The sequence below is a fragment of the Diceros bicornis genome, chromosome 17 (assembly GCF_020826845.1).
Source record: "Diceros bicornis minor isolate mBicDic1 chromosome 17, mDicBic1.mat.cur, whole genome shotgun sequence".
In the NCBI taxonomy this organism is placed as follows: domain Eukaryota; kingdom Metazoa; phylum Chordata; class Mammalia; order Perissodactyla; family Rhinocerotidae; genus Diceros; species Diceros bicornis.
In genome coordinates this window covers 8,411,248-8,439,241 of record NC_080756.1, presented here as the reverse complement: position 1 = coordinate 8,439,241, position 27,994 = coordinate 8,411,248, and the positions used below count along the sequence as shown (strand labels likewise).

The 27,994-nt window shown below is 34.3% G+C and overlaps 1 long non-coding RNA gene across 1 annotated transcript in view; it reads right to left on the bottom strand.

Annotated features, from left to right (window-relative positions):
- The window catches only part of LOC131415859 (uncharacterized), a 123,380-nt gene that overhangs the window by 82,921 nt on the left and 12,465 nt on the right, over positions 1-27,994 (bottom strand). The window contains exon 2 of the long non-coding RNA XR_009222522.1: positions 27,799-27,845. This is a non-coding gene — a long non-coding RNA (uncharacterized LOC131415859). The remainder of the gene's footprint in view (positions 1-27,798; positions 27,846-27,994) is intronic.

Sequence of the window (27,994 nt, the reverse complement as noted above, 5' to 3'; positions counted from 1 at the left end):
CAAATAGTGGGACCAGCCCAGTGGCGTAGCGGTCAAGTTCGAAAGCTCCGCTTCGGAGGCCTGGGGTTCATGGGTTCGCATCCCCGGGGGGCAGACTGACACACCGCTTGTCAAGCCATGCTGTGGCGGCGTCCCATATAAAGTAGAGGAAGACGGGCACGAATGTTAGCCCAGGGCCAGTCTTCCTCAGTAGAAAGAGGAGGATTGGCAACACATGTTATCTCAGGGCTGATCTTCCTCACAAAACAAACAAACAAAAAAAAACAAAGAGTAGTGTCAGTATCCAGAAAGAAGTCTTTCAGTAGGCTTGGGGATAAAATTGGGAACATCAGCCAACTCCAAAATAGTTTTAACTAGTAATTTTCATAACATGTATCATCAGTTTAATCTCATTTCTTAATATTTAGAGCAACATAACATGAAATATTTTAAAAACAGCTTCAACATGTAATTTTTATAATATATTCTGATCAACATTTTAAAAATATATGTTTATGGTATTATAGAATATTTTTCAAACAACCTTTTCTTAATGAAATTCAGTGAAACTCTTCAATTTTATGTATCTCTGTTCATTTAATAATATTTCCTGTAAATATGTAGGTCTTTTATCTTGCTCAATGAAATTGTTCAGATGATCAAAAATGGTAAAGACAATGTAAAATTAATCATTTTAATATTGATGTTGTACACTGTTTTACTTTACATTTTGAGGAGTAACTGCTTCTGACTTCAACTCAAGAAAACACTCTGTTGTTAATGTAATAGGTTTTTGTAAAGATGTCAGCAAATTTCTTAGTCAAATTTCTTAGTCTGTTAAAAGGAGTATCAGATCTCCTCTCATAAACATTTGCGGTATTGTCATGCCTGTAGAACCTGACTGCTGCACTGAAATCCTTTTCAACTATGTAGTCGACCATGGTACAAGTTATTTAGTGGATACAAAAGAAATGGGAATAAAAGTTTTAATTGACTCCACAATCTTATGTAATTTGATTAAATTTTATTTTGGCATCAAAATTTTTTTCTCCCTTCATTTCAGTCCATTATTTATAGATATGTAGACAAGCATGTTTCACATTCATGTCAAATGCAGAAATCATACAACCCTGTGTTGTAAGTTCATTTGTATTTTTAAATATAAAGATTTATAGAATTATTTCTCATATCTTTTTGATAAGATCCAATTAGGGGCAATAGATGTTTCGAAGTCATTTGGAAATACATCTTAAGCCTATTCTCATCTAATACTTTCAATGTTGGAAAATAACATTCTCAGCAAGAAAGCCTTTTTTTAATGTCTAAATATGTTTATTAATCCCACAATTCCCTTCATTTTAATGAGGTTTATCTGTTTTTTTAATTTTTTAAGGACATTATTTAAATTTTAAATATATTTAACTAAAAAATATGATAATATGCAATACTTCGATCGTGATGTTTAAATTTCATTGATTTAATTTTAAATGTGTCACCACATAATGGATAGCAAACTAAATCTTGTTAAGCAATTTTCTTTGGAAAATTCTCTTATTGTGGGATGGGATATTTAAGTTCTCCATTGCCAGTGCGTGCTTCATGAAATAATTTATTATTCAAGGGATTACACTTAATTTTACTAATAGCACCTACTGAAAAACATTCAGTGATTGTTGTGATCTTTCATTAAATTCCATTTGGTTTCTTTTAATAATGATACTAGAATAGTTCTAATAATCCTGGCAAGATAAGATTTTTTTCCAATACTGTGTGGATTACAACACTTTGTAAGAATGTGTACTTTCTGTCAGAAATAATGTGTATTTTTTACGAAAAGTTTTATGAACATTCTAGTGATGAATTCTGGGTTTCAATATTTTGCTTAAATTTTCAAAATATGGTAAACTTTCAGCTGCTTTATCCATATAGTTCTTTATAAAATATTTATTTAATATTTGTGTTTTATTTTAAAAACATTTTTATAACAGTGATAACTGTGAGAAAAACTAAAAATTTTATTTTAAATATTAACAAAAAATGTCAACACTTTTTCTGATATCTGACATTTTGAAATATGAGTTAAAAATAAGTATAACATGTCTTGCAGGCATTCTGGCATCCTCGGGACTTGCTTATTAAATGCCGGATGTGCCCCCTTAGTCATGTGAAAAACAAAAGTATCTGCACATTTTCAAATTATTTTATATGTGGTAGTACAGGCATATTGAGACTCATTGAGCTACACAGATGATAGGATTTAGATTGACAGAACAATAAACAATAGATTTGATAGATTGGTAGATAGATACATAGATAGATAGATAGATAGATAGATAGATAGATAGATAGATAATGCTTTAAATAGTTAAGTTGACCAAGGGGTTAACTACTACTCCTTTTCATCAGCAGCACACTTTCAGGGTCATTTACAGCTGAAAATTCTCCCCTAGATTAAAAATTTTATCTTCCCACAAATTCAAAGGTCTAGAAAAACCATAGCCTACGTAGGCCCTGAGTAATTGTGCTTTGAGTTTTCATGTGCCATGGTTTTCATAGATATTATATTCAGATATTATTTTTACTTTGCTAGAATAACATAATATGCCTGTCTATTGTAGAATAACCTATTATTTTAACAGAAAAAAAAAACAGAAAAGAAATGATATGTTAAGGAAAGCTATAGAGCTATTGAAAAAGAGAAAAAGAGATTTCCTATGGAAAAGAGGAAAATTTGAATAAGTGGAGTTGTTAAATGGAAAAAAAGAATGGAGAGGGATATAAATAACTTACAGAGTCTAGAAAGAAAAAGGAGGAGAAGAAAGAAATGCAATCAAATACTTTCAGAGAAAAGGGTAGGAGCGAGAACAAGCCTATTAAAAGAGATTGACACTTCCAGAAGAGATGGAGTAGGCAATCAAAACTATCCAAGAAAAATGGTAGCATGATAAAGACAAAGACAATCGAATTTGTAAAATTGGAGTAGAAAGAGCTCAGCCTGTGGAGTCAAACAGTATAAGCCTTGCCATTACTTATCAGCTATGGGATTTGAGGCTCAGGTTTTTAATCTGGAAAATGGGCCTCATAAATTTGTTGAGAAGTAGTTTTGCTAATACTGAAAAAATGTCTAGCACCAGGCCTGGCTCATGGGAGGTGCTCAGGACAACTAGGTTCTCTGCATGAAGAAATTAAAACAGGATTTGTTGGCAATTCCTGCCTATCCTACCCCAAAACAAAATATCTTGATCTGGATTTTGATCTGGATTTCAGTGGCACATTAACAAGTATTATCAAATCCATATAATTATGACAAAGTTCAAAAGTATGCCAGCTATCAGGATAACATTCTAGTATAAATTGCCTCGAATATAGTAAAGACATCCTTAGTTACACTTACTTTTACTTAGTTAATTAACTGAGTTTAAATTTCCTAAATCATATTACCCCTGTGCTCAGAGAAAATGATCATATCTCAAAGAAAAGTTTAATTCTAAAAGGGTTTTACTAATATCTTTCATTTCCTAGCAATTGCCTGCCCATGTAAATCCATTACATGTGCTAAGTCAGCCTTTGATTAACCCTCCAGGGGATCTATAACTGCTCAAAAAGCCAACAAAAGCTGAAGGAAGAATATAATAAACAAACCCTCACAATGTTGAGATTTAGCAATGCCATTTAATAGTAGTGTAGAGAAAAATAATTTATAAATCATAAAAAATTACCAAATGTCTTACAGATTTTTACTTTTCTGTAGGTAAGTATATCTATCTATATCTATAGAAAGACAATAATTTGAAAGATTTTTTTTTTTTTTTTGGCTGGTAACTACTTTATTGTGATAGTTGCATGTCCTACTGGGCTAAAATCCGAGAAGGTTGATTTTATGGAGGATAATTTTGATTACAGCACTAACATTTGGTTTCTGGATTTCCTCTCACTGAGGAAATCTGTTAGGTGATTATCACAGGAAGCTACTGCTGGTAAAGAAAACGGAGAAATAGAGCAAGATTCTGCTATAGAAAAGACAGCAGAGGCCAGAAACTACTATTGGAACTATAAATAAAATGGAGTGATTTACAAACACAGGTAGCCATGAGCTAGGGGCAGAGAAAGAGTAGAACAAAGAGCAGATTTTCTGTCTTCAGAGAATGATGATGGTGCGATATTGTAAGCACATGTATAAGATTCTTTTATATATCACCTACTCTCTAAAAAGGCACACTTACCTTTAGTAAACATTTTCTTAAGTACAAGAATATCAAACACAAGTGGCTAAGATTTTCTAAATTGTTCTGAAACTGAAGGCACTATGTGATTTAAAATCTCCAAGGTTACTTCAATTATCTCTAAGTCCTGAATGAAGATGAAGAATAAACTCTGTTGAGAATTGGGTTAATCGTTTCTTTGTTGTTAATAACTTCTTCAGTTACACACCTTGTCTTGTATTCATGCCCTTGATATATTAAACTAAAAAGATTGTGATGTACATGAAACAATCTGAGAAACAGAAAGATTATTTTTACATGGATTTTTGGAATATGAAATTAGATACAATTTTTTTTACTGGTGCCTATTCCACTAATGACTTATTTGAACGATTTATGAACAATTGACAGTGCCATCACCCTTTTCAGACAACATGGGTATAGTCATGGCTAACCACTGAATCATGATTTAAGCTGAACTTAAAATTCTGAGTTTCTTAAATAATGTTATATAATACATCATTTCCAAACTCGCTTCAGTATGTTTTATGTATTTATTTATTTTTTCCCCCAAAGCCCCAGTAGATAGTTGTATGTCATAGCTGCACATCCTTCTAGCTGCTGTATGTGGGACGCGGCCTCAGCATGGCCGGAGAAGCGGTGTGTCGGTGGGCACCCAGGATCCGACCCCGGGCTGCCAGCAGCGGAGCACGTGAACTTAACCGCTAAGCCACGGGGCCGGCCCTTCAGTATGTTTTTAAATGTGTACCGATGGTATAAACTCAACCTCTTAAAGAAATATTTCAAAAGACTTGCCTATTACAGTGTATTTTGATGTTAGTTTAGTAACATACAGTCACTGTTCAGTACACGAGGCACGCATGATATAGAAAGATGTTATAAACGCTTGCAATACATTTTGGACTCCAACGGTTTATAAACGTTATGTTGAATTCTACACTGAGAAAATATCTTTTATTTTATGAAGTCTAATTTTGTGGTTATTGAAATACATTCAACAATGGCGTTACAAATGCAATGTGCTAATAGATTTCAAGATAATTTGATCTATAAAGAGGAGTCTCAGTAGTAAGCCTAGGGTGTTCAGCAAAATGTAATTGCATAGTTAAAGAAATGCACCTGCTGATGCAGTGTTAATTATAGACACGTTCTCCGTGTCGCCACCAGCTTCGCTTCATAGAGCTACAGAAATTGCTGCTTTTGAGCTTGAGAAATTTTTCTTCATTCATGTAGATTTTAATTTTTTTCTAACAGTGTCTAGTTCTGGTATTACAAGTCATTGTTGCCTGGTGTATTTATATTCCTTTTATTATTATTTTTTTAACTTTAGGAGACACAAAGGACTCATTTCATGTCAGCTTCATATATTGTTTTAGTTGAACCTGATTGAGTTATTCAAAGGCAAAGTGAAGATCGTAATAAGCATTGTCAGAAATGCCAATATTAAATTAAGGTTTTTGTTTTTATTTTAATCATTGCTGTTCTCCTAACTTTATGTAAAAGAGAGTCACAATTTATTTTCTGCACCTGGAAGACTGCCTAGACTACGGTAGGGTCATAATTTTTTAAAATATTTTATTTAATTTTTATTTAAAATTATTTTTAAAGATTAGTTTTAATTTTTAGAATGTGTAAATGAATGGATGAATGAATGACTACTTTAAGGACAAATATAAGTTAAAAATGAGGCTTAATTCTCCCTGTGAAAATGAAGGTAGAGATTTCCCTCGCTTCATTTTCTCGGAGCTTTTACGTTAGAAAACTTCCAATTGTACGTATTTTCTCATCTCTTTGAAATGTGTATAAATCCTTTTGAAGACTAGATAGGACTTTTGTCTGCTAGCCTTTGGCCAGCTTTATAACCAGGAATGACTTTCTCAAAGACCTGGGTGCCACCCCTTTGAAATGCAAACATCAAGAGAGAGAGTGTCCCTGTCTCCCAGTGTCTGTGAGAGGAGAGGAGCCTAACTTCCGAGGCATCTTTTTCCAAATTGCAAAACTACTGCTTGTCATAAAGATAGAAGAAGTTTGTTTCTCCTCTGGATTAAGTCAATTAGCTAACACATATGGTCACCCCAATTACCAGGTAAATTTAGGATGAAGTATGTGCGACAAATGGTGCTGTCAAGTCCTCTTACTTGAGGATTAGTTACTGTTTATCTTGAAAAAAAGGTGTGTAATGGATTATGTCTCCTTGGCTATATAAATGGGTGAGGTTTCTTTCTGTCTTTGCAGTCTCTTAGCAGATTGCCTGTAATGGTCATCGTATTCTAGTTTAATGCATCTTCAATAATAAAAGTGTTTTCTTTCTCTACTAACTTTGTGGAGAGGATTCTGGGTTGGGAGAAGACTTTGTTTTTCACTATTTTCCTCAACAATTTTCAGTATGAGCAAGAGTATTACCCTTGATATTTATAACCTAAAGGTTATGGAAGAATGTCCTATTACAGCACCTCTGATGCTTCAAGGAGTTCAAGACCCTGATGTGGGCTTCATAAAAGAAGATGACAGTTAAGCTCCTGTTCTCTGAACACAGAAGAATTTCCCATAACCAGGGGCTTTATTCCTATATTTGATCAACAGCAAATTCCTTTAAGACAGATACATTAATTTCAAATTATCTTGCCAACGTCTTAAAACCTTAACTTTTTAAATTAGTATTAATCTCAGTACAAAGTTTTTTTGAACTAGATGAACTATGTTGCCAAACAAAAAATAAATACATAAAATAAAATGATAAATACAAATAAAAGGACCCCTGGGAACATTTCCTAAAGACTTCCATGCTTAATCAGGACAGACAGCTTCTCACAGCTTTAGGAAGAACAAAGCCAAACACCAAAGCAGACCAGACTTTAGCCCAGAAATAGCAAGATGTTCTGCCTGAGGAACTTAGAAATAGATTTGTCCTCCTCAAATTCTCCTCCAAAATTTATGAAAAACTACCTCCTTGACTTGGCACTAAAGAAAACTTTTGAATATCTAAATTTAACAGAGGAAGAAACCAAAATGACTCTAGCTCATGGATTAAGCCCTGGAAATTAGATCAGCAATGGCATTATCAAGCTTCTTATTCTTGTGCAATCCTATAATTTTTTTTATTACGTAAAAGTATTGTCATTTATTCATTCCATTTGTTTCCTCCATAAAGCCTGGAGTGGATAAGATAAAATCTAGAGAATATCTCCATGGATCAGAGCCAGCAGGTATTTATGTGTAAATGCTGCCAATGGAGTAACAAATGTCCATGATACTAAAGAAAACTGAAAGCAAGGGGAAAAAAACATGAAGGTAGGACATATGGTTTTTTTTTTTTTAGTTATTTTATTGAAGTCATCTTGGTGGGAGGATGTAAGTTTTCCAAAGCCTTTCACACTTTGGCTACAAGCCGTCTTTTCAACCCTCTTTCAGACTTCTCCACTTCACTCTCTTTACGTTCCAATTAAACCGCATTTTTTGTTGTTTTAAATACACACCTCATGTTCCTCCTTTTGTACTTTAGCAAATCCTCTCTCTTCAACTGGATGTCCTTTTCCCATCTCCAAATATTAAAATAATACCCACCTGTATTTGTACCTTTATTACAAAATTTATTTCTCTCCATGTGTGTTTGTACATGCATATGCTTTATATTCCCTGTGATCCCATCCATCCTTTAGGAGAGGAGAACAGAATGGAATCCTTACTGCAGTGATTGCATAAAGTGATGCCTCACATGATCTCCACTCCACATTTTTCTAACTCAAGATGTCATTGTTTTTACTTCCCATAAGCATATTCATATATGCCAACCATTTCTTGTCATATTCTGGATTACCTTGCAAATTATCCTCCTATTAAGCCTCAGAACTTTATAGTAGGCAGTGACTAAGTTACTTTTATGGTGATAAGCATTGTGAATAATATTTTATTAGGATCATGATGGGTATATCACAAAAGCCAAATGGCAATTCTATTGAAATTATTATAAATCATAAAGATCATTTTTCAATATATTAAATCAAATGAAAGTACAGAACTATAGTTTTGTCTACTAGACACTGGAAGCAGTTGGGAGGAACTACATTATTTTTATGTTCTATTTAATTGGTTTAATTGAAGATTTTTATTAAATATATTCTTATTTCTTTCTTATGTTATTAAATATATTCGTTTTTATTAATTTAAACAAGAAAAGTCAATGCTTAAAGGATGGATATAATGATGCCCCAAAAGCCTTTTCAGAGTTTACAGCCCTCTGTATTTCAAAATGTTGAGTGAGAGAATTTCCGAAAATAATGCCTAGAAGCGAGTGCTTTTCAAATATTTGTCTGAAAATATGGAATTTGCTTATGCCACTAGCAAAAAAATACTATAAACTTTTTAAAAAACCTCTGTATTTTCAATAGATAGGGAGAAAGGAAAGATAAATGAAATGGCGTAGTAGCAAATGGGAAAGTATATTTTAATAAACCATTCAAAATATGAAAAATCAACACCTCATGGCTGAAAAGCATTTTTATTTTACAAAAAGCATGGGAAGATTTCTAGGGAAAAGCGGTAACCTAAATACACACATAAATATTTGATTCTCCACTCCACTCACACCGCAGAATCACCCTCCAAAGGAAATGACCTACTAAATTTTAAAATGAGAAACTCCATACTAGCTATGGAAATTGACAAAGATGTCAAAATAACATAACTTCAATAATGTATTGGTAGATAGAAAGCAGAAAAGATTAGATTAAGCCTGAAACCCTTGAGTTGCACTCTTTTTGCTAGAATTGACTTCTGAGGCTCCTAGACCAACAAATACACTTTATGTTGTAGTGAGCAAGGACTAGAGGCAGAATTGGTCTCTGAGTTCCATTTAAAGCTACTTTAGGCTTTGAAAAGTAATGTAATCTGAGGATGATACTGGCAGTAGAGCATAGTAACTGACAGTAGCAAACATTCTTACATGCTTAAGTCAGTTTGGTGAATTTTTGCTTGCAACCAGAGTTCTGTCTCACAGTCAGCTACACTACTCAGAGGGCCAAGGACAATGAGAGAGCATGTGGCAGGGATGCACGGATCAAAAGATGTAATTAATAAAGGGAGTACAGGTATCTATTGACAAGAAGATTGGAATTGACATCCAGTCATATTAGACAAGAAATTTTAATAGCAGTTTTAATAGTGGAGAGAAAGCAGATCAATCATTATTGGCAGATGACAAAACTGTCCATCTGAGAGATTCAACTGAAAAATGATTATAAACAGTAAGAGAATTCAGTAAGAATATCACACAATAAAATATACAAAAAATATATAGCTTTTGTATAAATAAATAAATAATAACTATACCATTTTTCTGGCTTTATTGAGAGATAGTTGACATACAACATTCTGTAAGTTTAAGGTGTATAATGTGGTAATTTGATACCCTTATCTACTGTAAAATAATTACCACAATAGGGTTAGTTAACACCTCTACCACCTCATGTAATTACCATTTATTTTTGGAGTGAGAACATTTAAGATGTACTCTCTTAGCAGCCTTTAAGTACCTAATACAGTATTGTTAACTATAGTCACCATGCTGGACATTAGATCCCCATAATTTATAATCTTATAACTGGAACTTTGTACTCTTTGACCAACATCTTCCCATTTCCCACAACCCCCCAGCCCCTGGCAACCACCATTCTATTCCCTATTTCTATGAATTCAGCTTTTTTAGATTCTACATATAAGTGAGATCATACAGTATTTATCTTTCTCCAACTTATTTCACTTAGCATAATGCCCTCAAGGTCCATACTTGCTGTCACAAATGGCAGGATTTCCTTTTTTCTTGTGACTGAATAATATTCCATTGTGTATGTGTGTGTGTGTGTGTGTGTGTGTGTGTGCGTGCATGTATATATATATATATATATATATATATATATATATATATATATCTTTATCCGTTCATCCGTAGATGGACACAGGCTATTTCCATGTATTGGCTATTGTAAATAACGCTGCAATGAACATGTGAATGCAGATATCTCTTTAAGATAGTGATTTCATTTCCAATATACACTCAGAAGTGGGATTGCTGATCATATGGTATTCCTATTTGTTATCTCTTGAGGAACCTCCAACACCATACTGTTTTCCACAGTGGCTGCACCAATTTACATTCCTACCAACAGTGCACAAGTGTTCTCTTTTCACCACATCGTCTCCAACACTTGTTATCTCTGGTCTTTTCGATAATACCCATACTAACAGGTGTGAGGTGATCTCACTGAGGTTTTGATTTGCATTTCCATGATGATTAGTGATGCTGAGCATCTTTTCTTGTGTCTGTTGTCCATCTGTATGTCTTCTTTTGAAAAATGTATATTCAGATCCTCTGCCCATTTTTTAATCAGATTGTCTGCTTTTTGCTATGGAGTTGTATGAGTTCCTTATATATTTTGAATATTAACTCCCTATGAGATAGATGGGTTGCAAATATTTTCTCCCATTCCACAGGTTGCCTCACATATACAGTCAACTAATAATTTGACAAGAAAGCCAAGAATACTCAATGAGGAAAGAATAGTCTTTTCAATAAATAGTGTTGGGTAAACTGGAAAATTACATGCAGAAGATTGAAATTAGACCCCTGTCTTATACCACTCACAAAAATTAACTCAAAATGGATTAAAGACTTAAACATAAGCCCTGATACTGTAAAACTCCTAGGAAAAAACATAGAGAAAAAGCTCCTTGACATTGGTCTTGGCATCAATTTTTTGGCTATGACACCAAAAGCAAAAGCAAAAATAGACACATGGGACTATATCAAACTAAAAAGCTTCCGCATGGCAAAAAAAAAAACACCCAACTAGATAATTTAATGAAAAAACTCCAAAAAATGGATAAAACTTAAATAAAAATCTTAGCGCAATGCTCATAACAGAAGAAGGAAAAGTGAAGAAATAGATACGCAATAATTTGATGAAATGGCATGAAATGAGGAGATAGGCATACAGCCATAACATAACACCAAATAATATCCACAAAATTTGAAAATAATCCTTTTTCGATGTTATTAAAGCATGAAATGAAAAAGATTAATTACCCAAGGGGCACAAAAAAATAGAAGGTAATGGTTAAAATATATAAAGCTTCATAGGGAAATAGGATGCATATCCAGCAACATTACTGAGTACTAGACCGTGTGTGAAACTTAAAGCCACACCCTCCAATCACAGTGCTGCAAACTTCAACATACAGTGAAGAACTCCTTTTATCTTCACACCCACTCCCCTTCATCTGTCAGTTCCTTTATTAGAGGTTTAGCTTCCACATACATTCCCACACATTAAAAATCAAAGGAAAAATATTTTAACTAGCAATCTAATTGAACTCAATTTAGTCCAAGTGTGTCAGGAAAAAAACAACTTGTTGTTGGAAGACTCCACTATGAAGTCTTCTTTCAAGTTCTTTCAAATTCAAACTAATCAAATTATAAATTAAAATCAAAGTTCTATAGTAGGAACAAATGTAATTTAAAAAATATGCTTCTTTTTTCACTTTGGAAGATTCTCAGGTTTTCATAATTAACTGTGTTTTAAGGAAAATAATTTTCAGTCTAATATGGGCTACATATGGATATTTTGGTCGCATAAATACCTTTAAAAAATCCTTAATATCTCATTCTTGGATGCCACTAAGTTTTGTACCTTAAGATACTAAATTCAAATTACATACAGTAATTGTATTACCAACCCGGGAAGATATCGTATTTATGCCAGCTTATGCCAATGTAATAGCATTGAAGCTTCAGTCAATAAATAACAATAATTCACATTACTTAACCTATGTATATATTCTCTAAAATAAATAAAACTTTATTTTTAGGAATTATTACATACACACAGGGTTCATTCATCCTTTTTTTCTGATAAACACCTTATTTGATCAGTTTAGGTGTTTCTAGAGAGAAATTATGACACAAACTAATTTTAACAGTAAGAGCTGTTTCTTGTCTCACATAATACGGAACCTGAGGTAAGGTTGGTACAGGATTGGTTAATTTGAGGACTCAAAGACGCTGTTGAAAACCTAAGTTTTATCCTGAATGCTCAGACTGTCTTTCATCGTCACAAGATGCAGAAGTTCCAGGCATTATATTTGGACACAATTTATTCTAAAGAAGCTGTTTCATCTTGTATGTCTGATTTTAGATGTGAGTGAATTATTCACTAAATACCTCCTACTCGCCATAGAATTTTTCATGAATTATTAACCAAAATATTATCATAGGCCACCTTTAAACACAATTCAATTCAGAAAGCTAATTCAAGATTAGGATTTAGCCTTGACGAGGGAGTAGAGCCAACTTGATCTCAGCTGAGTTTCTATTAAGAATGAAAAAGAAGAAAATATTTAAATAAAGATTAATATATCTTCACCTAGGGCAACTCATAATGTTTCCAATATAATATCCAATATTAATATCATATTAAAAATCATTAACTTTAATTTTCTTGGAAGAATTAAAGAAACTAAGAGAATTATGACACGGGAGCTAAAAGATCTCACCCAGGCTCTGCCATCGTCCAGTCACATAACCTTTGCTAAGTTTCTAATCTTCTTGAAATTTGATTTACATATTTGTAAAATGAGAATAAAATTCATAGCCCTGTATACCCTTTAGATGTTTCGGGTAGAACAGATAATGCATTTCAATGCACTTTATAAATTATAACGTGTTATATAAGCCTGAATTACAATTATTATTTAAGCTTTACTCATATCAGCATATCAGTTTTCATTCCCACTGGAGAAACAAGCTGGCAACAGAGAGGTAATGAGAAATAGGCTATTCAACAAGGTATATTCTGGCAGTAGAAAATCGTAGAAATTTTCTTCTTTGTACCTCTGCAATTGCACTGATTCAACCCTAGGATGTTTTATCATATAAACACACTTAGCAACAGTTGTTGTTGTTTGTGGTTGTTGTCAGTCAATACACAAACACAGACGGAAAAAGAGCAAACGTATCATGTATGTGTAAGCATTGTGCTCTATGCATTCTGTGTCCATGAGAGAGGATGAATAGATTAGTAAAACCTAACCCTGACTTCAAAGAAATTTTGCAATATAGTGGAAGAGCCGTGGGCACCTATAAAGCTTATGAAACCACAGAGTGTAGAAGTTAAGCAAGTGGAGTCAGAAAAATTTGGGTCCATGTCCCAACTCTGCAAAGACTTTTTTTTTTTTAACTTTTTTTTTTTTCGTGAGGAAGATTAGTTCTGAGCTAACATCCATTGCCAATTCTCCCCTTTTTGCGGAGGAAGATTGGCCCTGGGCTAACATCCATATCCATCTTCCTCTAGTTTATATGGGACGCCACCACAGCATGGCTTGACAAGGGGTGCGTCGGTCCATGCCTGGGATCCGAACCTGCGAACCCCAAGCCCCTGAAGCAGAACACACGAACTTAACCGCTATGCCACTGGGCGGCCCCCAAAGACTGTCTTTTTAACCTTGGATAGTATATTTTGTATTTCTAAGCTTCAAGAATCTTTTTAATATACCACATGCTGCTCTCAAACTGGATTCCTTATTCCTTATTCAAAATTAACAAACTGACACATTAATATGATAAAATAGCTTGGGTAAGAGACACTATAACATACGATTTGTCAGATGATGAGTTGCTTATAAGATTTTATATGAGTTTATAGCACTTTGGGAAAAAAAGAACATAAAATCTGGAGGAAACGGCTCTAAGCATAGGTTTTCTAGTTCTATAATAAATAAAATTATCTATTAAAAAGCAAATAAATTCAAACTACTATCAGCATAAAACCTAAATAGTTTGATCAAATCAAATATAGTACAAATGTATCAATCCAAATATGTTTTAGTTTTCCTTTTGTTTCTGTCTAAGCAATGGAAATATATGTTCACTTTTTATAGCACCTACACAAAATCTAATCAGATTGTCTGCTTTAGGCTTTTTAAAGCATCATTAAGTAGAGAGTGGAGATAAGAACCATTTAATGTTACTCTAACCCTGACGCATAATTCTATTAAGAAGTGACAGTGCTAGAAGAACTGGTCAGACTTGCCCATTTGAACGTGTCAGCAACAAAGGCATTTCAAAACTGCTAGCAAAGTAATGCCTCAATTGAAATCATTTTAATGTGGCTCAACTCTATTTCATTACTTAAAACCAAATCATAGCATTCCAATTGTTTTCTGCATAAAATGCTTTTATATCAAGGTAACAAAACGTCTTGATTGGAATAATCAGTGTTGTCAGTCAAATTCAATTTATGGTGCCAGGAACTGTAGAATTTCTTGTACTCATCAGTTTTAACATATGATTGAAGGCCTAACTTTTTAAAATGTTACTTTCCTCCTTTGTCCATTAATATACCAGCTGAAACTATGTTTTTTAAAAGTTTATTTCGAAAGGATTCTCCAACATAATTCAAATCTGAGATGAATATTTTGTGAAGCAAGGGGAAATATACAGTTAAGGAAAAGGAAGAACGATGTCTAAAAGAAGACACAAAAGCATATTTTCTTTGTACTTGGATACAAAAAAAAAATTCCAATGAATATTTTTCATTACTTGATATCTTGCCTCAAGAAAGTATTCCAAATATTATTTTTAAGAATATTTGACTCATAACATGTCCTTTATCCTATCCATGTTTACAAGAAGCTCATGGTAGAGATGACAGTAAAGACTACTGAACATCACATTCATGGCTATGGGGACTATTGATCAAGATATTTGCAGGTTCATATCTTGATATCCATTCTATTCTTTAAATAAAATCACCAACTAATACTGAATTATTACTTAAGAGTAAAGGCATAAGAAATATTGCAGACAAAAAAAGCTAGAGAGTTTACCACCATCACACCCTCCCTAAAATAAAAAAATTCTCAAGAATGAATCTCACCAAGACAAAAATTAAGCCCTGAGCAAGAAATAATTTATGAGATATTTTGGAAAAATTAATTAACTATGCTATTGAAAAATAAAATACATGATTTGTAAAAGATAAAATTAATTCTCTGAACAACTATAACAAGTAAAATTTTCACCAGGTAGCTAAAGTGGGACAAGGTCTGTATTTGTCAGGAAGAGACTAGAAATAATAAATAACTTCAGACTTTATTAGATAACTTATATTTTTTTGAGAATTACTTTGGATTATTTTTTCAATGTATAATTCTTTTATTTTTTAATAAAAATTGTATACATTTAAGGTGTGCAATATGATGTTTTGATATATATATACATAATGAAATGATTACTACAATCAAGCTAATTAACAAATCCATCTCCTTACATAGTTACCTATTTTTCTCTTTTCTTTTTGTGGTGAGAGCACCTGAGATCTACTCTCTTAGAAATTTCCAGTATGCGATACAATATTATTAATTATAGTCACCATGCCTTACGTTAGATCTCCAGAACTTATTCATCCTGTGTATCTGAAACTTTGCATCCTTAACTGTTATATTGTAACTATATATATGAAAAAATGTAACTATAGTACATAGCATCCATAATATCATAGTACAGAAAGGAGAATATATGAACCTTTACAAATTCCTCAAGATATAGGAAAGTAAAAGGAAGCAAAGCAAATTGTGGTAATCAGAAAGTACAAAATAACATTAAAGGAATAAATAAAAAATGTTAGTAGAAACAAAAATATACATAGATGAAACTCACTTAAAAAAAATCCTTAGATTAAATTAAAGAAAAAAAATAAGAAAAGCAGAAACAGAAACAAATATAGATACATACTCCTAACAAAGGATACACAAAACAAAACTGCATAGAAAATTTGAAAATAAAGAGGTCACAAAAACTTTGCAAGATAAATGACTAATTAAAAGAAGATGGTATAGCAAAAATAATATTAGATTAAATGGGATTTAAGAAAAACAGCATTAATAAGAATAATAAGGAACTATAAACAAATAAATGTGAAAAGAGAGAATATAGAACAGATGATATATACTATGTGTTTCAATAAACATCAAAAATGGTTATTGGATTATTGAGGCTGAGTTCAGTTTTTGAGGAACTGACAGGCTATGAAAGAGACTCCTATGTTGACAGGCAATTTAAAGGCGGTAAGATAAGTATTACTACAGGATTTTCGAGAAGCATAGAGTGTTATCCAACTCAGTCTTGTGGGAAGGGTCAAGGAAGGTTCCTGAAGGCAATGTATCTTAAGTTGAGGCCCAGAAAACTAAAAAAATTCATTTTGAACAAAAGACTGTTCCATGCAGAGTGAGCAACTTGATAAAGGTTTGGCGGTGGGAAAGACAACATGAGACACTTGGGCCCCTGAAAGCACATCTCCAGCATCGACTACACGTGGTGGAATCAGAGGAGACGAATGACAAGGCATCAGACAGGAGACTAGATAGACAAGTGAATCCACTTATGCTGAATTTGGACATTTTTCAGAGAAAACGAAGAGCTAAAGATATTTACATAGGAGGGACACAGTTACAATGTACTTTAGAAAGAATTTTCTGGTTGCAGAGTGGAGAACAGGAACTAGAAAGGCAAGAAGAAAGAAGCAGAGTTGTATACTAACCATGTAAGAGATTTAGAGGATCTAAATTACTCTAATAATTCTGGGTGTTCCATTTGAAAATAAAGTTCAGGAAAACACTAATCTCAACTTCTCATGGCAATGAGGATGGAAAGTTCACACTTATTCATAATTTCAAAGGCTCCAAGGTCTTGTCACTTGTCTTGTATTGTAGTATAATTGCCTCTAAGAAAGCACTTTGTCATTCATAGATGCTTGACACATTTCTCCTTGATAAGACTTGCTGTGTCTATATCTTGACATATTTTCCATTTCCCCAAGTTGTTAGACATGAAAAAGTGGGGACACATGCATCTAATGAGCACACTGGTCAATCGGACTGCAATGCATAATGGGAGTAGAATAAGATATTCATAATGTTTAAGGTTTCATTGCTTCTTGCAAATATTGATGCACACAAGCACTTAGGAAAAACATGCTGATAACTTTTGTTTCATAAAAATTGTATATATATGTATGAACAATAACATCATGAAATCTGCTAAGTTCTGAGTAGTGGAATTTCATGATTCATTACTTCATGGGGTGGGTAAGATTTATTGAAGGACTGTCAGTGCACATTATTATAAAAATAGCATAACTGAGAAAAGACACTCATAAACATAGTAGTATTCTAGAATAAGGCTAAATTAATATTGACATTGACATCAAGAGATATAAATAATGAAGAAGCATGTCAAAGGTAGCAAAATAAATAATTCAGAGGACTCTAAGATAATTTTTGTACCAGTTCCCAACCAGAAAAATTACATTTATTTACCATTTAACAACCAGTACAATTTAAGACATAATCTTACAAATATCCATGTCTTAGAAAGTGAAGACCCAGTCATTTGAGAAGATATATTCTAAAAAACAAAGATAGATAAAATTATGTAGAAAGTTAATATCTCAAATCCATTCACTTTGCTCCATTTTCACGGTCATTTCCCTAATAGATGCCACCATTATCTCTGACCCAGACACCTAAAACAGCTTTCTCAATTAAATGGTTTTACAACTACTCCAAGGATAAAATCCAAATTGCTTAAAACAATTTGTAAGGCCCTTCACAATGTTTTTGTTTGTTTGTTTTGTTTTGTTTATAGGGAAAGATTTGCCCTGAGCTAACATCTGTTGCCAATCTTCCACTTTTTTTTTTTTTCCTCCCTAAAGCCCCAGTGCATAGTTGTATATCCTAGTTGTAAGTCCTTCTAGTTCTTCTATGTGAGCTGCCACCACAGCATGGCAACTGACAGATGGGTGGTGTGGTTCCGAGAGGAAGCACATCTGGGCCCCTGAAACTGTGAGAGCGCCAAACTCTAACCACTAGGCCATCAGGCTGGCTCACAATGTTTCTATGCTTAAAAGGTCTCCATTTCACTTTTGCTTTTTCTTTTGTCTCAGTATTTCTGATAGCTTTATTGAGGTATAACTGATATACAATAAACTGCATATATTTAAAGAGAACAATTTGATCAGTTCTCAGATATGTATACTAACTTGAAATCATTAACTATCAGGGAAATGCAAATCAAAACTACAATGAGATATCACCTCTCACCTGTCAGAATGGCTACAATTAACAAGACAGAAAACAACATGTGTTGGAGAGGGTGTGGAGAGAAGGGAACTCTCATACACTGCTGGTAAGAGTGCAAACTGGTGCAGCCACTATGGAAAACAGTATGGAGATTTCTCAAAAAATCAAGGATAGAACTACCATATGATCCAGCTATTCCACTGCTGGGTATTTATCCAAAGAACTTGAAAACACCAATGCGTAAAGATACATGCACCCCTGTGTTCATTGCAGCGTTATTCATAATAGCCAAGACTTGGAAGCAACCTAAGTGCCCATCAAGGGACAAATGGATAAAGAAGATGTGGTATGTATACACAATGGAATACTACTCAGCCATAAGAAACGATGAAATCCAGCCATTTCTGACAACATGGATGGACATTGAGGGTATTATGTAAAGTGGAATAAGTCAGAGGGAGAAGGTGAAATGCCCTATGATCTCCCTCATTAAGTAGTAGATAATAACAACAACAAGCAAGCACATAGAGACAGAGATTGGATTGGTGGTTACCAGAGGGGAAGGGGGGAGGGAGGAGGGCGAAAGGGATAATTCGGCACATGTGTGTGTTGATGGGTTGTAATTAGTATTTGGGTGGTGAACATGATGTAATCTATGCAGAAATAGAAGTATAATGATGTACACCTGAAATTTATACAATGTTATAAACCAATGTTACAGCAATAAACAAAAAATTTAACAAAAAAAGAAAAATAAATCATAACCACAGTTAAGACAATGAAGAAATCTATCATTCCCAAAACTTTCCTTATTTCTCTCCCTATCATCCCTCCTCGAAAACTACCCCGATCCTTATGCAACTACTGATTGGTTTTCTGTCACTATATTTGCAGTGTTTAGAATTTTAATAACTGGCATCATATAGTATGTACATTTTTTTGTCTTGCTCTTTCACTTAGACTATTTTGAGATTCAGCTATGTGGTTGAATCTATCAATGATTTGTTTATTTTTATTGCAGAGTACTATTTTATTGTAGGAAAACACCATAATATGTTTATTCATTGACCTGTTTATGTATATTTAGATTGTTTCGTTTTGACTATTATGGATAAACTTTCTATAAATATTTGTTTAAAGGTCTTTGTGCAGACATGTTTTCATTTATGTTGAGTAAATGCCTAGGAGTGGAATGGCTGTGTCATATGGTAGATGCATGTTTAACAGTTTAAGAAGCTGCCAAATTGTTCTCTGAAATCATTGTACCCTTTTATATTCCAACCAATCATCGCTTCAGTTGCTCCCCATACATTTCTCAGGCACTTCAGTCAAAAAAAAATCAGGTATACAGTAAACATATTTCTTCTTCCATAACTCAGCTGAAACTCTATATTTCAATAACCCACTATGATAGGAAAAAATTCATACATTAATCTTTAGGTAAACAGTGAAATTAGTGGTTCTTCAACATCTCAATTATACTTAAAATAAATCAATTCCAAATTCCATCTCAGCAAATGCAGTGAGCTGCCTCTTCACTCAGAGAGTATTTGAGTTCCGAGGAGTCTTGCGTACATCCGGGCACCTGCTGGGCAGAGAGTGCAGGTTGGGATGGAGGGCATCTCTTATTCTGCTATCTGATGATGTATAACTTTCCCCCTAATGGTTTGCATTTGACCTCTCTGACATAATCATTGGCATTCTTCTCTGTTAGCATATGCTGGAGTAGCCCAAATCTTCACATATTCTCTAAGTGACAGGTCTTGCATCCTGATTTTTCTCTTGTCCTGACCCCAGGCTCCTTGAGGCACAGCAGCCCTCTCTCAGCCTCTTTCATAATGAAATTGAGGGTTCATAGACGTTGAGCAGCTATCCTTTCACCCGAGCAGTGAGGCATCCTTTAGCACCATTCCCTTGAACTTTTCTCCAAGCATTGCGACTCTACTATTCAGATGCTTTGCTGAATATGAGGCTTCTCTGCTGTATTACAATCTCCTTGAGTTACACTCCAGGAAGCTGGGTACAGACTCCTCTACTGTTCTAAGATCCCTCAAAATATAGGAGATCCTGTCACCGTCTCACTGGAATGAATCTAGCAAAGGGAGCCCATCACGAGGTTACTCTATTGCTCTTCTTTTCCTGCTCATTTTCCTCCCCCAGCTTCCTCTGCTTCCTGAGTTTGCCCAAGCTTACCAGAATTTCTACATTACTTGCAGGAAGTTCCTTTCTGTGAAATTTTTGGCTTTACTACAAACAAAACAGAAAAAAGGAAGCTTGCACTCTTCCCAGGAGTTTTCTTAACCCTGTCCAGGGGAAGCAGTGTTCTTTCTAGCCTGGCTTTGGAGCCAGGTCTCTGCCAATGCATCAATCTGTCCTATCATGTCCTAGATGACCTGTGCTTGATTCGTCCCTAGCTCTCAGAGAAGATGTTCAGCTACTTGAGACAGAGTTTGAGATGAATCTTCTCAGCTACTCTAACATTTGCTCTATATCCCTACCTTCAGCTTATCGCCCTGTCTCTACCCTTCCAAATCCACTCTTATAATTGCCCAGGGGCGTTTTCAAAATCAACAGTGATTTCTAAGACTTCATCTTATCTCTGCACAACTCTTTTTCACAGGGTGACAGCTATTACCTCAAGATAACCTGACGTTGTAATTCTGGTCAAGCATGACCCTGGTGTAGATATACACTGCATGCCCATTCTTAGAATTGTGGTACATGCCACCCATAATGGGTGCATTGTTCACAGACACACTGTCCTCATAACGCAGCTATTAAACAAACAACGGCACAAATAAACATAAATTTATTTTTCCCAAAACTCAACTTGATTTCTAGCTCTTGAATACATGTGCTTTCTGCCTGATAGAAGAAAACTAATGATCTAACTATTTTCAAGCACATTCAGTGAAATTGATTTAAATATTTTTTCAGGTTTAACTAATAAGGTGACAAGAAATTTTAATTATAATTGTTTAGAAATCATTTGTCTCCAGTTATGCCATTGATGGCTGAATCATGGACAACTTACATATGAGGAATTTTCACATTCACAACCTTATTTAATATTTATGACCTTTGGTGAGGCTGGCATTATCCCCATTTCAGAGATAAAGAAACTGAAACTTAGAGAAATAAACTATGTTCCCTTTGGCCACCTACTGAATCAGTGGTAGAACTAAGAGTTCTTTCAGCTGAACCAAATGCTCTTTTCTCCTTCAGGTTCTATTTATTATAATTTAGATGAGACACATTTGGTCCTGCTGCTTCTGGAAATTAGGAGGATTTTAGATCTATGGATCAGGAAACATGAGTTCTCAAGTCTTGAGCAATTGCCTAACTGCACTGTGCTTCAATTCCTGTTTAAAAAGATAAGCTGTCAAAATAACATAATATTTAGGGACACTCCATCAAGAAAACATATCACTTATAAATATATATGCACCCAACATAGGAGCACCAATGTACATAAAGCAACTATTAACAAACCTAAAAGGAGACATCAACAACAACACAATAATAGTAGGGGATCTTAACACCCCACTTACAACAATGGATAGATCATCCAGACAAAAAGTCAATAAAGAAATAGTAGACTTAAATGAAAAACTGGACGAGATGGACCTAGTAGACATATACGGAGCACTCCATCCAAAAACAGCTGACTACACATTCTTCTCAAGCGCGCATGGAACATTCTCTAGGATAGACCATATGTTGGGAAACAAAGCAAGCCACAATAAATTTAAGAAGATTGAAATCATAACAAGCATCTTTTCAGACCATAAGGCTATGAAACTGGAAATGAACCAGGAAAAAAAAACTGGGAAAGTGACAAAAATGTGGAGATTAAACAACATGCTACTGAACAACCAATGGATCATTGAGGAAATTAAAGGAGAAATCAAAAACTATCTGGAAACAAATGAAAATGATAATATGCCATATCAAACCATATAGGATGCAGCAAAAGAGGTCTTGAGAGGGAAACTCATAGCGATACAAGCCCACCTTAACAAACAAGAAAAAGCCCAAATCGGAAACCTTAAATTACACCTAACGGAACTAGAAAAAGAAGAACAAACAAAGCCCAAAGCCAGCAGAAGGAGAGAAATAATAAAAATCAGAGCAGAAATAAATGAAATTGAGACCAAAAAAACAGTAGAAAGGATTAATGAAACAAAGAGTTGGTTCTTCGAGAAGATAAACAAAATCAACAATCCCGTAGCCAGGCTTACTAAGAAAAAAAGAGAAAAAGCTCAAGTAAATAAAATTAGAAATGAAAGAGGAGAAATTACAACGGATACCATGGAAATACAGAGGATTATAAGAGAATACTATGAGAAATTATATGCCAACAAATTGGACAATCTAGAAGAAATGGATAAATTCTTAGACTCATACAACCTCCCAAAATTGAACCAAGAAGAAATGGAGAATCTGTATAGACCAATAACAAGTAAAGAGATTGAAACAGTAATCAAAAACCTCCCAAAAAATAAAAGTCCAGGACCAGATGGCTTCTCCAGTGAATTTGACCAAACATTCAAAGAAGATTTAATACTCAACCTTCTCAAACTATTCCAAAAAATAGAGGAAGATGGAACACTTCCTAAATCATTCTACGAGGCCAACATCACCCTGATACCAAAGCCAGACAAAAACAATACAAAGAAAGAAAATTACAGGCCAATATCGCTGATGAACATTGATGCAAAAATCCTCAACAAAATATTGGCAAACTGAATACAACAATACATTAAAAAGATCATACACCATGATCAAGTGGGATTTATACCAGGGACGTAGGGATGGTTCAACATCCGCAAATCAATCAACGTGATACATCACATCAACAAAACAAAGAATAAAAACCACATGATCATCTCAATAGACGCAGAGAAGGCATTTGACAAGATACAACATCCATTTATGATAAAAACTCTCAATAAAATGGGAATAGAAGGAAAGTACTTCAACATAATAAAGGCCATATATGACAAACCCACAGCCAACATCATACTCAACAGGGAAAGACTGAAAGCCATTCCTCTGAGAACAGGAACGAGGCAGGGCTGCCCACTCTCACCACTCCTGTTCAACATAGTACTGGAGGTTTTGGCCAGAGCAATTAGGCAAGAAAAAGGAATAAAAGGAATCCAAATAGGTAACGAAGAAGTGAAACTTTCACTATTTGCAGATGACATGATTGTATATATATAGAAACCCTAAAGAATCTGTTGGAAAACTATTAGAAACAATCAACAACTACAGCAAAGTTGCAGGGTACAAAATCAATCTACAAAAATCAGTTGCATTTCTGTATGTTAATAATGAACTAACAGAAAGAGAGCTCAAAAAGATAATACCATTTACAATTGCATCAAAAAGAATAAAATACCTAGGAATAAATCTTACCAAGGAGGTGAAGGACCTATACAATGAGAACTACAAGACATTATTGAAAGAAATCCATGAAAGAAATGGAAAGATAGCCCATGCAGGTGGATTGGAAGAATAAACATAGTTAAAATGTCTATATTACCTAAAGCAATCTACAGATTCAATGCAATCCCAATCAGAATCCCAATGACATTCTCCACAGAAATAGAAAAAAGAATACTAAAATTTATATGGGGCAACAAAAGACCCCGAATAGCTAAAGAAATCCTAAGAAAAAAGAACAAAGCAGGAGGCATCACAATTCCTGACTTCAAAACATACTACAAAGCAATAGTAATCAAAACAGCATGGTACTGGTACAAAAACAGACACACAGATCAATGGAACAGAATTGAAAGCCCAGAAATAAAACCACACATATACGGACAGCTAATTTTCGACAAAGGTGCTAAGAACATGCAATGGAGAAAGGAAAGTCTCTTCAATAAATGGTGTTGGGAAAACTGGAGAGCCACATGCAAAAGAATGAAAGTGGACCATGTGCTATCGCCATTCACAAAAATTAACTCAAAATGGATCAAAGACCTGAAGGTGAGACCTGAAACTATAAAACTCATAGAAGAAAATATAGGCAACACACTATTTGACATTGGTTTTAAAGGAATCTTTTCGGATAACATGCCTACCCAGACTAGGGAAACTAAAGAAAAAATAAACAAGTGGGACTTTATCAGATTAAAGAGCTTTTATAAGACAAATGAAAACAGAATCAAGATGAACAGACAACCAACCAGCTGGGAGAGAATATTTGCAAAACATACATCTGACAAGGGGTTGATCTCCATAATATATAAAGAATTCACACAACTGAACAACAAAAAAACAAACAACTCGATCAAAAAATGGGCAGAGGAAATGAAAAGACACTTCTCCAAGGAAGATATACAGATGGCCAATAGGCACATGAAAAGATGCTCAACATCACTAATCATCAGGGAAATGCAAATCAAAACAACACTAAGATACCGCCTCACGCCCGTTAGAATGGCTATAATCACCAAGACAAAAAAACAACAAATGTAGGAGAGGATGTGGAGAAACAGGAACCCTCATACACAGCTGGTGGGAATGCAAATTGGTGCAGCCTCTATGGAAAACGGTATGGAGATTCCTCAAAGAATTAAAAATAGAGATGCCCTATGATCCAGCCATCCCACTACTGGGAATCTATCCAACGAACCTGAAATCAACAATCCAAAGAGGCTTGTGCACCCCTATGTTCATTGCAGCATTATTCACCATAGCCAAGAAGTGGAAGCAACCTAAGTGTCCCTCGACTGACGATTGGATTAAGAAAATATAGTATATATATACAATGGAATACTACTCAGCCATAAAAAAAGACAAATTCGTCCCTTTTGCAACAACATGGATGGGCCTGGAGCGTATTATGTTAAGTGAAATAAGCCAGAAAGAGAAAGACAAACACTGTATGATCTCACTCATATGTGGAATATAAACCAACACATGGACAGAGAAAACTGGACTGTGGTTACCAGGGGCAGTGGGGGTGGGGGGTGGGCACAAGGGGTGAAGGGAGTCATATATATGGTGATGGAGAAACAAAAATGTACAGTCAAAAATTTCACAATGTTAGAAACCATTAAAACATCGATAAAAAAAAGAAAATAACATAATATTTAAATGGCCTTCCAGCTCAACATTCCAAGATTCTGTCTACATAGGAAAAGGAAAGAATCAGCAAATGAGATCAAAGTAGGAGGACACTTTATTCCTTATATTTTCATCTAAGAGCATTTGCAAATTGGATTCTGAGGAAGATACTCAGAAATAAAAAGAAACTATTAAAAAGAGATAAAAGAAATACGACCACCAATGGCATATATATACTTAGATATAGTTTAAATTTATGAATAGTGGGAAACTGTGGGAGTTAAATGGAAAGGGTGAGATTTAAATGCAAGAGTGAGATTTCAATTTTTTAATCTGGGGAAAGGAAATGCATAAAGCTGAAAATATAAAGGCCTTAAATTTGTTTGGGAAGAGGGGGAAAGGCAGAGAAAATGCAGGAAAATGTCAGCAATGGGGATCAGGGAACGAAAACCTCAGGCAGAAATCAGGAAGCTTAAGAAAAACAGGCAAATTGATATAGGCAGTAATCTTACTATTTTAAGAAGATGTGAGAGGCAACAATTTGCATAAACCATATACCATGATATAAGGAAGACTTGGATGACAAATATAATTTTTAAAAGTGAGATCTTTAACAATGAGGGATTCTGTAAGTGTGGAGATGAAATCATACACAATGTGGTTCTACTTTTTAAATTTGAAAATGATTCTTAGTATAGAGTCATAAGATCATTTTCTTAGAGTTGCTTGTTTGTTGCATGCTACAAGAAAGTCAAAGGAAAACAAATCTCCAACAAAGAAAAGTGCTCTCTAGTTTTTATGATTTTGTATAAAACATAGGTAACTAAAGGTTGTTATTGCTTCTTGATTTCTTTCTGTCAAGGGCATGACAGAAAATGAATAGGACAATTGCAATAGGAGGAATATGAAACTATTTTCTCAATAGAAAACAGAATATCCAAGATACTGAAGTGCAGAATTTGTTGGCCTTCCATCAGCGTTCAGTTGTGTACAGTATTCCCCAATGAAGACTCACCATAAAAGCCCAAAGCCTGCAATACTTAGGATGCCAAAATAGTTTATTTATTCTTTAAAAATATGTAATGCAAAGACTCTCTGATTTTGTTCACACACTCCCAGGACTGCAACCTCTGAGAAGAGATAAAAGATGAGAGTAGTGTTATCTGTGTCTAAGGAAATCCTTTGAGGGTAATATGTCACTATTTCAGATTTCAAGTTTTTCCCCATATCCATGAAAAATGTACAAATATATGTATACTAAGCAGTTTTTTTGCTGAACATGTGAAAATTTACATGTTAAGAGATATATCAAATAGAAACATAAAGCCTCAGTTTTCAAAGGTCAATAAAGAAACTGAATTTGTTATTAAATACTTACCTACAAAGTAAACTTATTATGAAGGTCTGATGTTGGGGTAAGGGGTATCAAACAAAACAAAACAAAACAGTGCACAAAGGACATGTCATAAATTCAGCAATCCAGAGGTTGTCAGGCAACCACGCACATCACAGAACTCCTGAATAGAGTGCAAAACGGGAAGACCTGAGACTCCCATCATAATGGAAAACATGAGTTTTGTGACGTAGCATTAGGCTACTGTTGACCTTCTGACAATGGGTCAGAAGGAGGATCATCGGGTTCAGGACAGCGGTTGGCTGTGGGTAACCGAAACCGTGGAAAGCAAAACCACAGATACGGGGGGACTACTCTAATCGTGTCACAAAGGTGAAGAGACAATCCAATATTACGATACTGATTGTCACACTCATGTTCATGTCTTCAACATGCTGGATGACTTCAAGAGACAGTCTCGATAGTAAAGGTAATTGCTGCCCCAAATAATATGTTTTAGTCTCTTCTTACAAGGTATTGATGATACCAGATCACCTTATCAATATTGTTTTGAGTTTACCATTTCATGCAAACCACAAAAGCACCAAAATAAATGCTGCTTTTGTTTATTAAGTAAATGGATATATACATTTAGCCCAAACTACATCCAGAGATATTAAAAATCACATTCACATTTTATAGAAGTAACATAAAAACTCCAATTCTTTATTATTTCTGACATTCTTCAGAAAACATTTGACAATGCAGAAAAAAAACCTTGAGACAGAGAATGATATAAAATATACATTCTATTCCATATGCTATTCATAATATAATTCAATTTTTCCCATATAATTTCTTGGTCATAAAGCAATTACTTCTGTTATAGGAGAAATTTCTAGTAACTTAAAAAAAAATTTCACTGCATAAGGATTTGTAAGGATTGTAAGATTCTCAAACAAATCAAGCATTTGGTGAGACATTTTATCTTCTGAGTGACAGCTAGAATGAGAAGACTTTAGCAACAGAATTCCATGCTCTTGTAGCACTTACCATGTAGTCAGTGTTGCTGTGCATGACCGGATATTCAAGTAAGTCTCCTTATTAAGGAAAAGTTTGTCCCATCATTTGATCCACAGAGTGAAAAGGAAGAGGAGGAGGGGTGAGAAAAAAAAGAATATAAGATAAACCAAAAATATTTCAGAACAAAAAATGCATGTTTTTGGCAGCAGAATAGAATTGCGTGCTG